This window comes from Triticum urartu, chromosome 7A (assembly GCF_056163025.1).
Source record: "Triticum urartu cultivar PI428250 chromosome 7A, HENAU_Tu73, whole genome shotgun sequence".
Taxonomy (NCBI): Eukaryota; Viridiplantae; Streptophyta; class Magnoliopsida; order Poales; family Poaceae; genus Triticum; species Triticum urartu.
Genome location: NC_141879.1, coordinates 101,465,307 through 101,479,359, shown reverse-complemented (window position 1 = coordinate 101,479,359; position 14,053 = coordinate 101,465,307).

Here is a 14,053-nt window from a genome sequence, read left to right as displayed (position 1 = left end):
GATGTAGTTGGTGGGTCCCAGCAGTCAGGGGCAAACGTTTTTTTCGTGAAATACAGTGGCCTGTCCGGTGGGTCCCCGCTGTCAGGTGGAGGAATAATTATTTTGCACGTAATAAGGAGGCACTTCCTTGCTACGGCCGTGGAACCAGCTGTCAGCCTCTCCACATACAGTCCACGTCCGATGGAAGCCATTCCTTGACCACGTTGACCACGCCGCGCCGAGAGCACCAGGGCGGTGGACGACGGCAAGGCCTAGGAAGGGGACGACGCGGAGCCGGGGAAGACGTGGCAGTGGATGCCCACACATAGAGGAGTACGAGGGTTCACTGGTTCGCTGCGGTGTGAGGCTGCCGTCGCCGCAGAATAACAAGAGGTGTGGGTGAGTATAGGGATGGCCTGGCCAGCGGTGGGAGTAGTAGGGGGCGGTGAGGCCTCTGCCGCATCGCAGCCGGCCACGGGAGGTAGGAGCACGAGGCATGACCGGCGCTGGTTTGGGCGGCTGGAGCAAGAAGACTAGAGGTTGAAGAAGCACTACGGCCGTTGGATGGACATCGTACGGTCACTAGAGCTAGAATCGGGCATATTGACTAAGTTGACAAAGCCCTCCATCCCCGTCAACTTAGTAGGCCCACAAGTCAGCCTGCCACTATACTGGGTCCCAGCTAATAGGGGGAGTATTCATTTTTTTTGTGCGTAATAAGGAGGCACTTCCTTGCGTGCGAAGATATAGCTGGTGGGTCTGAGCTATCAGCGGCGGTAACGTTTTTTCGCGAAATACAGAGGCCCTTTCGGTGGTTCCCTGATATCAGGTGGAGGAATCATTATTTTGCGCGTAATAAGGAGGCATTTCCTTGCGTGCGGCCATGGACCCAGCTATCGGCCTCTCCACGTACAGTCCACTTCAGATGCATGTCGGTCGTTGACCACGTTGACCAGGCCGCGCCGAGAGCACCAGGCGGTGGACGACGGCGAGGCCTAGGAAGGGGATGACACGGAGGCAGGGAAGACTCGGCAGTTGTTTCCGACGTGGAGGGGAGTATGACTGTACGAGGGTTTACTGGTTCGTCTGCCATCGCCGGAGAATAACAGCAGGTGTGGGTGAGTAGAGGGATGGCTAGGCCAGCGATGGGAGTACGGTGGGGCGGTGAGGCCTGCGCGGCAGCACAGCCGGCCGCGGGGAGGAGGGAGCAGGCAGTCGCGCCGGCGCTTGTTTGAGCGGCTGGAGTAGGAAGAGCAGAGATTGAAGAAGCACGACGGCCATTCGATGGATATCCAACAGTCACTGCTTGTGCGTCAACCTTTTTTTATGAAAGCCTCAAATCTGTGGAAAACATCATATAGCCCATCTGCCATTATTTCTAATAATTTACAGCCCATTTGCTAATTCTTAAGGTTGTTTTGGAGCCCATATTCTTTTTGTTAGCATTACAACCCATATTGTGGCCACGGTTACAAAATTATATGAAATTTTGCATATTTCGGTGCGGTCCGAACTGTTTTTAATCCCGAAATTTCGACTCACATTCAAACTGATTTTAAAATAAATGTATATAAATATGAAACCCAACAAATTCTCCACGCATAAAAATTGATGTAATTTAAAATCTCAAAATGAAAAAAAAATATTTGAAACTAATTGCCGGTTTGATATGTTTTAAAAATGTACAGCCCATTTCTCATTACTGATATGCCATTTTCTCGGCCAGCCGAATGAAGCTCCCCTCATCTTGAAAGATTTGCAGCCCAACAGGCCTGACAAAGATACTTACTTGGAAAATCACAAAAAAAACTAGGCTGTGGTCATGGACCCAGCTGTCAGCCTCTCCATGTACAGTACTCTTCCGATGGAAGTCTGATGGAAGGGGACGACGCGGAGCCGGGGAAGACGCGGTAGTGAATGCCCACGTGGAGAGGAGTACGAGGGTTCACTGATTCGGTTGCGGCATGAGGCTACCGTCGCCGCAGAATAACAGGGGGTGTGGGTGAGTAGAGGGATACCCTGGGCCAGCGGTGGGAGTAGTAGGGGCGGTGAGGCCTCCGCGGCATCACAGCCGGCCATGAGAGGCAGGAGCACGCGGCACGACCGGCGCTGCTTTGGGCGGCTGGAGCAAGAAGACGAGAGATTGAAGAAGAATGTCGGCCGTTGGATGTAAATCCAACGCCTTCTTAGGCTTCGACCTACTCGCCCACATGTCAGCCAGTCCATTTGTTTCTTTAGTCCATTTGGTGGGCTGGGTGAAACAATGATGTAGCATCTATGCAGCCCGTTTAAATTCCATTTGCATTTTTCTCGAAATCCGCGGACTTGCTGGGCTGGGTGAAAATATCATGTTGGGCTAGACGGAGAAATGTTATAAAAACATAAACACATGATTGCACGTCAGTAAAATCTTTGCAAGCTTATGTACGCAATCACTAGGAGTTAACTTGCCAAGTTATATATAAACAATTATTATTATTATTTTGTAAGAACTTTCAACTTATGAAATAAAATACCATTTTAATTTGATGAGTTAATAGTACATGGGGTATTATTATTTTTTAGGCTAGACGTGGGACAGTTGAGTTGGTTCTAGGGGAAAGTACTGGGAGAAAACTCAGTTTACATCGAAAAAGAAAATGGGAGAAAATTCAGAGACCTGCTAGGTCCACCTGATGAGGGGAATATGTTGGGAGGAAGGAGATTCAAAGCACGGCAGCCGAGTGAACTAGTTTTTTTTACGGACAAGTGAACTAGTTTACATACATAAGCAAATAGCCACTAAAAAAGCAATCAGGTTAATGGGTTCTTAAAAGAAATATTTCAGACAAAACAGATAATTATGACACATAGGCTAATGCATGAAACACTCAGATAATGAAGGTGCTTATCAACAGATAAAGTACAACATCTAGACCTTCCTGGCATGCTTGATCATGACGCTGCGGCTGTCCGTGTACTCGTCGCTTATGGGAAGCAGACACGCCCTCATGTCCAAGATCTGCCTGTACATGTCGTAGCATGTGTATGCGTACTTGGCCGCGTAGGTTATGTACGCTAGATTCAGAGGTACCTCCCACGTGTTCAGGTCGTCTTCTTTCATGTTGGTGTATCAGGGGTCGATGATGGTATCAGCGAGGTCAACCACGGAGTCCTTCTCCTGCCCGTTGCTGATGATCTTGTATTGCTTCTGGATGTCGACAAGCTTGTTGCACCATATGGCCGAATCGTCGCGTTCTTCCTTCTCTCCACCGTAGCGAAGGTGCAGTCGGCGCTGCCGATGAAACGGGCGAATGCTCCAGAACCTGGTGCAGCCATAGGACTGAGGCGAGGCAGAGCTTCACCGAGTCCGTATCGTTGGTGTACATCACATTCAACTTGGTGCAACCATAGGACTGATCAGCGAACTCAAAGGGGAACTCCTTGCTGAAGTCCATATCCAGCAGGCTCACCCCTCGGATCGCCATTGGAGTCTCTTCGAGTGAACGAGTGTGTAGGCGGCGACAGCAATTCATTTTTTAGCTCTTGGGGAACTGGATTCAACAGTAAGCTGAGTGTGTATAGGCGACAACAGTTATTACCCCTCCCTCGTCCGCTGCACGCCCGGCAGAAGATGCACCCTCGGCCACACGTCGGTTCACGAGCGGGTCTGTATTGGTACTGTAATAACAAGAGTTAGTGGTCACTTTACTTAAATTTAATTAGCTTTAATAGAAATTTATACTTAAAACAAGTAATGCATTCGCTCGTTCTATCAGTGCCACATGATCAACATGCACAACAATTAGAATTATTATTCTCAGGATGCACACGATCAGCACATTTGTCGCACTTTCACAAAGATAATACTACCAACTTTGAACTGTTTGTTATGGTTGTTGTCCTTTGCATCATCATGCCGTGTTTCCCAGCTTGCAAGATTCAGAACCAACAAATAAGATCCAAATAATAAGTAGAACAAAGATGCCTACACATCTCACTGATTCCCAGCTTGCAAGATTCAGAACCAACAAATAAGATCCAAATAATAAGTACAACAAAGATGCCTACACATCTCATTGATTCCCAGCTTGCAAGATTCAGAACCAACAAATAAGATTCAAATAATGAGTACAACAAAGATGCCTACACATCTCACTGATTCCCAGCTTGCAAGATTCAGAACCAACCCATTAGAGCCTTTTGATAAAGTGAATATCGGGATTAAATCCATCTTGGCTAGCCATGTCATACAATCGAAGAACTTGGCGAATGCTCTTGACCGTCACAACATCTATAGTTGAGTATTCCTGTTTGTGCAACATGTTTGCACAACACAAACAAGGAGACAGGAGAGCATGATTTCGCTTTAATAGCGGCCTCCTTGAACTCAACCTCCAGCTCTACTTGGATGAGGTCTGCCTGGAGTTCTATGATTCATTTCATGCGCCTTTTTCTGCAGTTCACTTGAAATGAAGCAAAGATTGCATCATTCAGCTAGCAAGAAGTACTTGCTCTTGTGAGCTGTCAGGTTCTTCTTTAGTAGTTGCACTAAAATTGAGGAACATTAAGGTTGGCTGTCCGGCTCATGTAAGGTGCAACTATAATTTTCTTATCCTTTTGTGCAGTTCCACTAAAATAAAGTGCAATTGTGGTGACAGTGACGGCTCCATCTAGTAAAGGCTAATAAAATGTTGCACGAGATTACCAGTAGAACTTGACGGAGATTTTGGAAACTCCAATCATCATTTTGTGCAGTTCCACCAAAATTGAGAGATGTTGCCCACGTGACATTTTAGTTGAAGTGCACAAGACACTCATTCCAAAAAAAGTGTTTTGTGCAGTTCACCAAAAGGTCACAATTGCAACAAGGTGAAATGGATATCCCTATCTACACAAAAATATAGAGTAAACAGTTGTTGGTCAATAAGAATATACGAAACATATACAAAATGAAAAGAAGCATCTTAATTATGTTCATGGCAATCACGCAAGGACAATAGAAATTTTAAAACGTCAGCAATGCTTCATGTTACCAGAAGCATTACGATCAACAATGAGATTCCTCAAATATGGGATTACTTTAATGGTGGCATTTCTTGTTTACCAGACACAGTAAATCAACAGCAGCTAAAGAGTTGGTTTAAGGGCATGGGACCGTGGGGACACCAGGACACTCAGCAGCATAAAGGAGCAACTTACTTATCATACTGGGGAAAATAGCAGGAGTGCCATTTGTAACACAGTTTAATTGCATTTTATCACTAGAGGCATTAGATTAACAATAACACTGGTTAGACATGTCCCTAAGGTAACAGTGTGATCGCTTCATTTTACATGCGCCCTTACATTAACAACAGCAAAAGGTTGGTATAAGGACATGCGACACTGGACGCATCAGCACAATGTACCTACAAGGAGTCATAAAGTGGTGATGCCGAGTTTGTTCATGCTATGTGAGGGCAGCAAACCTAATCCTGGAGACCTTGTACTATGTGAGGGCAGCAAATCTAATCCTGGAGACCTTTTACTATGTGAGGGGAGCACATCTAATCCTGGAGACCTTTTACTATGTGAGGGCAGCAAATCTAATCCTGGAGACCTTTTACTATGTGAGGGTAGCAAATCTAATCCTGATACCTTTTACTATGTGAGGGCAGCAAATCTAATCTTGAGACCTTTTACTATGTGAGGGCAGCAAATCTAATCCTGGAGACCTTTTACTATGTGATGGCAGCAAATCTAATCCTGGACATACTCTGTTGACTTGTCCACCAGCCGCCACTTTCTATCCTTTTTTCAACCAATAATAGATCTGTTCCTTATCTAGTTTGTACTGCGTTTTCCCATTATTTCCCTTTTCAACCAAGAGACCGGTTGGGTATCCGGTCTCTACTACTTTCACCATATTATTTCCTCTTTGAATCAAGTCCTAGATTCATGCTACAACTTTCCCCCTTTCTTCGTTGTTTGAACAAAGCCCTAGATTCGAATGCATGAAGTAGCTTTACCTCTAATAATACTAAAAATTTAGGTGGCTTTGGAAGAGCTGATGGGAGTAGAAAAAGATGCACATGCAAACACGTGGGGAGCTGGGGCAGTAGAGCAAGGCCGCTTTCGAAGAACTTATACCTGAGGGTCGCCAAGATGTCGGCAGCGGCAGGTCGGATCTGCGGACAATACGGTAGGGAGGAGGAAGGGTCAGAGGACCTCCCGAGCCGGCGCTGTGTCGGAGAGAACGGCACGGGCAGAGGATCGGGCCCCACCGGCAGCTGTGGGTTTCCTCCCTCGGCGGCGATGACCGCGTGAATGTTGCCTGCAGTCGCCAGCACTGTCTGGAAACGCTGCACAGTGCGGGGCCGCAGGCCGGCGCCTTGCATGATTTGGCACAGCCAACTGCCGCTCGCGTCCATCGCCTCCATAGGTGCTTGTGGCTTCTGGTCACATGGTCTTGGATTGGAGTGAGCAGTGTTGCGCAGAGACTTTGGAGTAGATGGACTGGAGTGGTGGGGCTATACTAGCAAGTAGTTGTACGTACTAGTACAATAGTGGGCTCACATAGCAATTTTGTCTCATGCAAGAGCCTGGCTATATGCGTGCTCCAATGTTCGCAACTGCAACGTTCGGTTTGCGCTTGGCTCTTCGCCTCTTTGAGAATACGAACAATGATGTTACTACTACTGCTTCTATAGTGTCGAATCCACTGTTGCATGTCCATCCACCGCGAGCGGGACGGATAGCTTGTTGTAGAAGTACTACTAATAAAAAGCCTGTCCTCGTTTGCGAGCAACCGCGCGCATGGGTGAGGGAGAAGGCGTGTAGTATAATCAAGCTTCTCCTCGTTGTACGAGTTAACGCGACACATCATAGCACTGGCCCCACATGCTTGCCTCTAAACTTGGCTGAAAGACCCGCAGTGTACAACATATTTGCTGCAACCTCTAACATTTACCCACCACAAATTAAAATATATGTGGCCGTATGCAACGTTCTGATGTAGAGGCCGGGGAGTCCCCCCTTTTCGAAAAAAACAAATTAAAATATATATTCCTGTCTTGACCATATGAGCGTGCAAACTACAATCACCAGGGTGTCAGGTAGGGCCAAAAGACTATTTTAAATTTTAAAAAAAACTTCAAGACGGCCACATAGCATGGAGCCGACCCCAACGATTTTAAGCTTACAGGCATGGTACACGCTATCCTAGACTACTCTACACATGAAACTGCCGCACGAGCGTCCGAGCTGTGCTTGGCTCTCCACCTCTTCGGGAAGTCGAACAATGATGGAGTACTACTGCACTGGAGGAGTACTATAGTACGCTTCTGGCCATCTGACACCGATTGAACTGCTGCATGTCCACCTCGTGCGGGAGGGAGAGCGTGTAGCGAAAGCTTCTCCTAGTCTTGCCAGCCACCATGCTCATGGGCGAGGGAGGGAAGCTCCTGCCTTTGCGTGTATGACAGGTGGGCCCGACAGGTGTGTGGCCAACCTGTCATACAGCCAAAGGCAGGTGCAGTTAAGTGCGCGAGGGAGAGGATAATCAAACTTCTCGTTGATGTACGAGTTGACGCGACACATCAAAGCACTGCACTCGATATATTTCAATAATTTGTGTTTACCGATGCATCAATCACAACGCATGCACGCATGCCGTGACTCTCCTTTTGATACCTGCATGTGTTGATTTAATGCACCTTGAAGTAGTATAAAATATGTGACGGTAAAGCTTTGTAATACCCCGGCCCAAGTCGAGAGATGGTTGTGCACGAGGAGGGCGAGATCATGCAGACCGGATAGGACCCGACGATGGAGCTCTCTAAGGTCTCGATGGACCTCACCGTGCTCCACTGCCCCTTGTGCCTCCGCCCCTTGACGCCTCCAGTGTATGAGGTTCGAATACACCTCGACCGTTCGGCTGATTGAGCAAGGTGCAGGTTTCTTGATTGATGTGTTGTTCGATTGATTTCTGCAGTGCAAGGGAGGGTGTCAGTGTCAAAACCGGCGGATCTCGGGTAGGGGGTCCCGAACTGTGCATCTAGGCGGATGGTAACAGGAGGCAGGGGACACGAAGTTTTACCCAGGTTCGGGCCCTCTCGATGGAGGTAATACCCTATGTCCTGCTTGATTAATATTGATGATATGGGTAGTACAAGAGTAGATCTACCACGAGATCAGAGAGAGGCTAAACCCTAGAAGCTAGCCTATGGTATGATTGTATGTTGTCCTACGGACTAAAACCCTCTGGTTTATATAGACACCGGAGAGGGCTAGGGTTACACAAGGTCGGTTACAAAGGAGGAGATATGCATATCCGTATTGCCTAGCTTTCCTTCCACGCCAAGTAGAGTCCCATCCGGACACGAGACGAAGTCTTCAATCCTGTATCTTCATAGTCTAACAGTCCGGCCAAAGAATATAGTCCGGCTATCCGGAGACCCCCTAATCCAGGACTCCCTCAGTAGCCCTTGAACCAGGCTTCAATGACGGTGAGTCCGGCGCGCAGTATTGTCTTCGGCATTGCAAGGCGGGTTCCTCCTCCGAATACATCACGGAAGAATTTGAATACAAGGATAGTGTCCAACCCTGCAAAATAAGTTTCCACATACCACCGTAGAGAGAATAACATTTCCACAAATCTAATCTGCTGACACGTTTTGGCAACACGACATTTTGCCATGGCCCGGTAATTATTTGAACCGTTTTTCTTCAACCAGCTCCACACATAACACGAGGCAGTTTTTTGGCACGTCTTGTCAAAGCAGAGATCGTGTTCCCCTAATTACGGGATTCTCATCAATACGGTCATGGGTAACCCAACCATATCTAGGACTCCTAGATTATAGGCAAGTCCCAAACGGCTACGGAGAGGACGCTTGATATTCACCCACTTTATAAAGGGACAAGGCTTTTACTCTTTCCCTCCCGTGCTCAATCGAATCCTTCCCCCGCCTCGAGTTCTAACACCCAAAGCCCAGGTCAGGTGCTCCGGACCTTCAATCATGTCCGGATCTAGCCTTCAAGGCCGGTGGATGCCCTCCTCCGTTACAGAAGAAGATATCAAGAAGTTGAGGGAGGCCAGATACCTGACCGCCGAGGTTTCGCATCGGCTGCCTGCCCGAGGGTAGGTTGTCCCTACTCCTGAACCCAACGAACACATCGTGTTCATCTCCCACTTCCTTCGAGGTCTAGGCCTCACTCTGGATCCCTTCGTTAGAGGGCTGATGTTTTATTATGGGCTAGATTTCCACGATCTAGCCCCAGACTCCTTTCTCCACATCTCATCATTTATGTTGTGTGTGAGGCTTTCCTCCACATTACCCATCACTTCGGCCTATGGCTCAAGACCTTTGACATGAAGCCGAAGATGGTCGAGGGGCAGCATGTAGCGTGCGGAGGCGCATTAATAAGCAGGATCACCGGAGCTCCATGGCCAAAGGGTTATATTCCAGAGGTGTCCGGATTATGGCAACGGGAGTGGTTTTACATCACAGCTCCCAGAAGCGCCAAGTGGGCGGCTGCCCCTGCTTTCCGCTCAGGCCCTCCACCACAACTGATGTCATGGATTAGCAGAGGGCTAGGCTGGGGTCCCGCCAAGGACGTGCCTATACTGCAAAGCCACATTCAAAATCTCTTCGAAGGAGATTTCAGTTTGATTATGGTAATGCAAGTCATGCTGGTTCGATGAATCCAGCCATGCAAACGCCGTCCTCTTCGCATGTGGGAGTTCAACCCAGAAGGACCGTGCGCTATTCAGAATTTCCTCGGCCTGACGCACAAGGAGATGTATAGATCATTCTTCGTACCCCAGATAGAGTGTCCGGATACTACCGAGGACGTGGGCCTGAGCAGCAACCACACCGCCGACCAAGTAAGTTATCCTCTAGCCGAACACAACGTCTTTCATTTATCATGACGTTATTCTGAGAAATCGCTATTTGACCAGGACTGGATAACAAAGGCGAAGATAATTTGGTGTTCGGCCCCCCTTCCTGAGGGTTTGGAAAATCCGGTAGTGGAAAAGATGCTCGAGCTAGCACCTTGCCCGGAGCCCTCAAAGGAAGACAAAGGGGGGAATAATTAGGGTGAAAGCGAGCCTCCACCGCTACCTATTCCGACCGAGGGAACGAGCGCCTCCGTGAGGGAGGATAACTGAGGGAAGGAATCTGACATTCTCTCACCCCGGAGAAGGAAGAGGACAACCTTTGAAGATCCGGAAACCAAGGTTTCCAAGCGGGAGAAGAAATCTCCACCATAGGGTCCTGCCTTGGAGGGTGCTCTTGCCGCACAAAGTCCGCGCGGGGATCAGCCCTCTAACGAGCTGTAAGTAATTAAAAAGTACTTTAATAGCGAAGATATATTACCTTACCTCTGAGGAACATAACCGAAGTATTTATCTTGCAGTTCGGATCTTAGCCCTTCTCAGCAAAGCTCGTCTTCGGGGGATCTTCTTCCGGAGATGATGGAGAGCGAAACGCCTTCCCTGGACTCCTCCGCTCAAGAAGCGGGTGACCTTGAAGTGTCGTCACGGTGGGCCTCTCTGGATCCGGTGAGGCCAGAAGATAATCCTATAGTCACCCGAAGTCCCCAGCGTCCGGCTCTCGAAGAGAGCAAACAGAAGAGTCCGGCACCGTCTAGTATGCGGTCGGACGTACTGAGAGAGCTGTTGGAGCGAGCGGCCATCTCAGAAGAACACCATACATTGATGGGTACGGTGATGGAAAGTATTTCATCCGCCGAAAGCGGGTTGCATGATGCCTTTATGAGTCTACTGACGGGCTTTGAGGTACGTAAAATGATGTACATTTGTGATGGTACCACACATTTTTAGGTGTGCCTTGTGTAGATAGTAGCCCCTGAGACTCTGGTTGTTGCCGAGAACGGCGGAAAACAGAGGATCGTAGTCCCAGGAAATAACCATACCGTTTTAATGTGCAGGTAGTGGGAGCTCCGGTGGCTAGCCGGACTCATGAGTTTGCCGAACTGAAGCGGCAACTGGATGCGGCGGATGCCGACATCGAGCTTGTTAACAAGAGGCTTGACGAGGCACAGAGTAAGTGCTATTTTCTGGTGAATGGCACATAGTAAGAGCAGCATGATGCCAGTATCTTTAATATGTTGTGACTGTAGATGGAGCTGCCACCGTGGAAACCCTGCGGGCGGAACTTGCCCGAGCCAAAGAACAAGCAAGGATTAGTAATGCGGCTGCTTTGAAGGCGGCCAAAGAGTTGAAAGCTGAGAAGGCCGCGCATTGCGAGAGCAAAGAGAAGATGGCCAAGATGGCTGTAAAGTTAAAAGACACTGCCAACCGTTGTCAGTTCCTTGAAAAAGAAAACCGAGCGAAGGCAATGGACCTTGAAAAGGCCACGATGGCGAACAAAGACACCCGCTCTGCTATGAGAGAGAAGAAGGAGGAGTTGCGTGAAGCCGGGGATATTGCGCCTGGGAAGCCCTTGATGCTACGGAGGAAGTTCGGAGATCCGCGGTATGCCCCTCTGGATCGGCTGTGGAGTTCGGTAGACGCATATATGGACTTGGTGGCGAGCGCTGTCGATGCGGCCAAATACTTCCGAGATCAAACAGACCGTGAAGTGGACAAGCTATTCTGGTCGCAATTTAACGTTCCAGAGCGCTCGCTTCCGTTGACTGGTCAGCTAGCCGAATGGGCCGAACTCAATAGGTTGTCCGGACTCGCCATGAGGTCTGTCGTGGATCAGCTGTGGCCGGAAAAGCCGAAGTCGGACAACTATTTCAGGTTAGTGCAGCAGTTCCTTGGTGCGGTGTCGCGCATCAATGCGATGAAGAGGTCGGCGTGCATAGAAGGCTCGCGGATGGCCCTTGCCCGTGTTAAAGCATACTGGGCGGAGATGGATGCTACCACTGTTGCGGCGCAGGGTTCGGCCATAGGCCGAGTGGCTGCCGAGCACTATTTCGAAGAGGTTCTCGAGGGTGCTCGTTTGATAGAGGCCCAGTGCTCGAAGAATATTATGTTTGAGTGACATGTATTCCCATTGTAAACACAATGTTTTTATGAAATTCATAAAGGTTGTGTTTGTACTTTTGCCAGAAAGTAATATGATGCCTCCTGTGCGGCCGTTTATGTATACATGTGTATAACCTGAAAGATTGCAGTCATCGCCTTCAGCCCCCACGCATATAATGCAGAGGTGTTCGCAGAAGACGCGTGTTCACACTTAACCCAACGTCTTGGTCCTATTAAGGAGGTGATAGCGCAGCGTACGAGGCAACCGGACTATAATGCTTTAACACTTTCACTTAGCCATAGGAGTTTGACGGTAGGGCTACTATATAGCCCCTGGTGGCTCCACACTCTCCTGAATTCGGGGTGCGTACATGCCTAGCCGGGAAACGGCCCTTCATTAAGGCGAAGGAATTCTAACATCCCGATAGGTCATCGAGTGGTTGACCAGTCTCACGCTATATCATGATAGTCAGTTTTCGGCTTTCTCTACTGAGGTGCTCGTCCGGATGACCCGGGGAACAGTCGCAGTAGTTCTCCTAGTGCTACCTTAGCCGATAGAGCGGAACGTAAGGTACCAAAACATAGGAGCCGGGCAAACCCAACATTTGACCAAAGACATGATTCGGAGCTGATGCATATAGGGCCAAACTCGCGACGCCGAACACTCCCTAAGGTATTTGGTCTTTATGGTATGAACCGGGCCTAATCAGTGCCCTTTGTAAGAAGCCCCTAGTGTTCGGGTACGTGCATTATTCTGACGTGGCCACATGCCAAGACGCCAGCATCCTTCTCAATTGTACTAAGAATCCGAGGGATGTGTATCAACAAGAGGCAGTAAAAAAGGTTGACGCAGAGTCTTAATCTAAAAAGAATCCTTGGAACGGGTCCCTGCTGCACGTCTGCGCCTGTGTCTTCGTTGTGCCGTATCCCGGACGGGTGTAGCATGGTGGTCATTTGTAAAAGAGAGGAACTTAGGTGAAAAGTTGTCGTGCAAAAAGGTAGGTTTTTTGAAAAAACCATGTATAATTCAAGATGAGTAAAAATTGCCACTTGTCTGCGTGCGTTGAGCCCCTTGTATTTGTGATAGGGGTGTGGCCATCAAACCTGTATGAATTACATATAGCTGCGCCGGACTCGTCTAACCGTGTCCGTGGTCTTGACGACCTATCGAATACTTTAGTTGGTGAGGCCGATTTAGTGTGCGGCTGCCCAGGTAGCCGCATTCTCTTCGACGCAGGGATCGCTCCATATTTCCATTTACTGTAATGATGCCACGTGGACCGGGCATCTTAAGCGTGAGGGAAGCGTAGTGTGGTATTGTGTTAAAGAGAGTGAAAGCTTCGCGTCCAAGTAGTGCTTGATAGCCACTTTGGAACGGAGCAATGTGGAAGGTTAAATTTTCGCTATGGAAGTTATTGGGGAAGCCGAATATAACTTCTAGTAGCAGGGAGCCCGTGCAGTGAGCCCCTGGGCCTTTGCTTCTACTTTTTTAGACTCCTCGCGGTGGCAATGAGCCTTTGACGGGCATTCTGTTGCTCTGGGTGTCTGTCCGGTGTGATGTCATCCAGAATGTTATCTTTGACAGAATTGGGTTGTTCGGTTTGATTCTCCGTGTTGTCGTGGTCCAGCGATGGTTCACCCTGCTCTAACGCTGGGTCTGTATGATCATTGTTTCTGCCAAGGCGGGATTTGGAGCGGCGCTTACGCCGCCGCTTTGACTGCTTCTCGAGGGGACAACCCTTCATTGCGTCCTTCTGTTCCTCGTGGTCGTTTTCTTTTGGTGTGTCCACCATGTATACATCATGTGATGAAGTGGGCGTCCCGTGCCCTATGGGAAGTGGTTCCTGTTCGTCTCCTGCATTGTTGTCCATACCGTCGATGTCTTCGGAGTCGAAGTCGAGCATGTCGGTTAGGTCATCGACAGTGGCTACTAAGTGGGTGGTGGGTGGGCGGTGAATTTTGACGCCATCCGCATCCCAATCCTGCCGGACATAGTTCGGCCAGGATTTTCCTGACAAGGAGAGAGACCTTAATGAGTTCAGTATGTCGCCAAGGGGCGAGTGCTGAAAAATATCCGCGGAGGTAAACTCCATGATCGGCGCCCAATTGGAT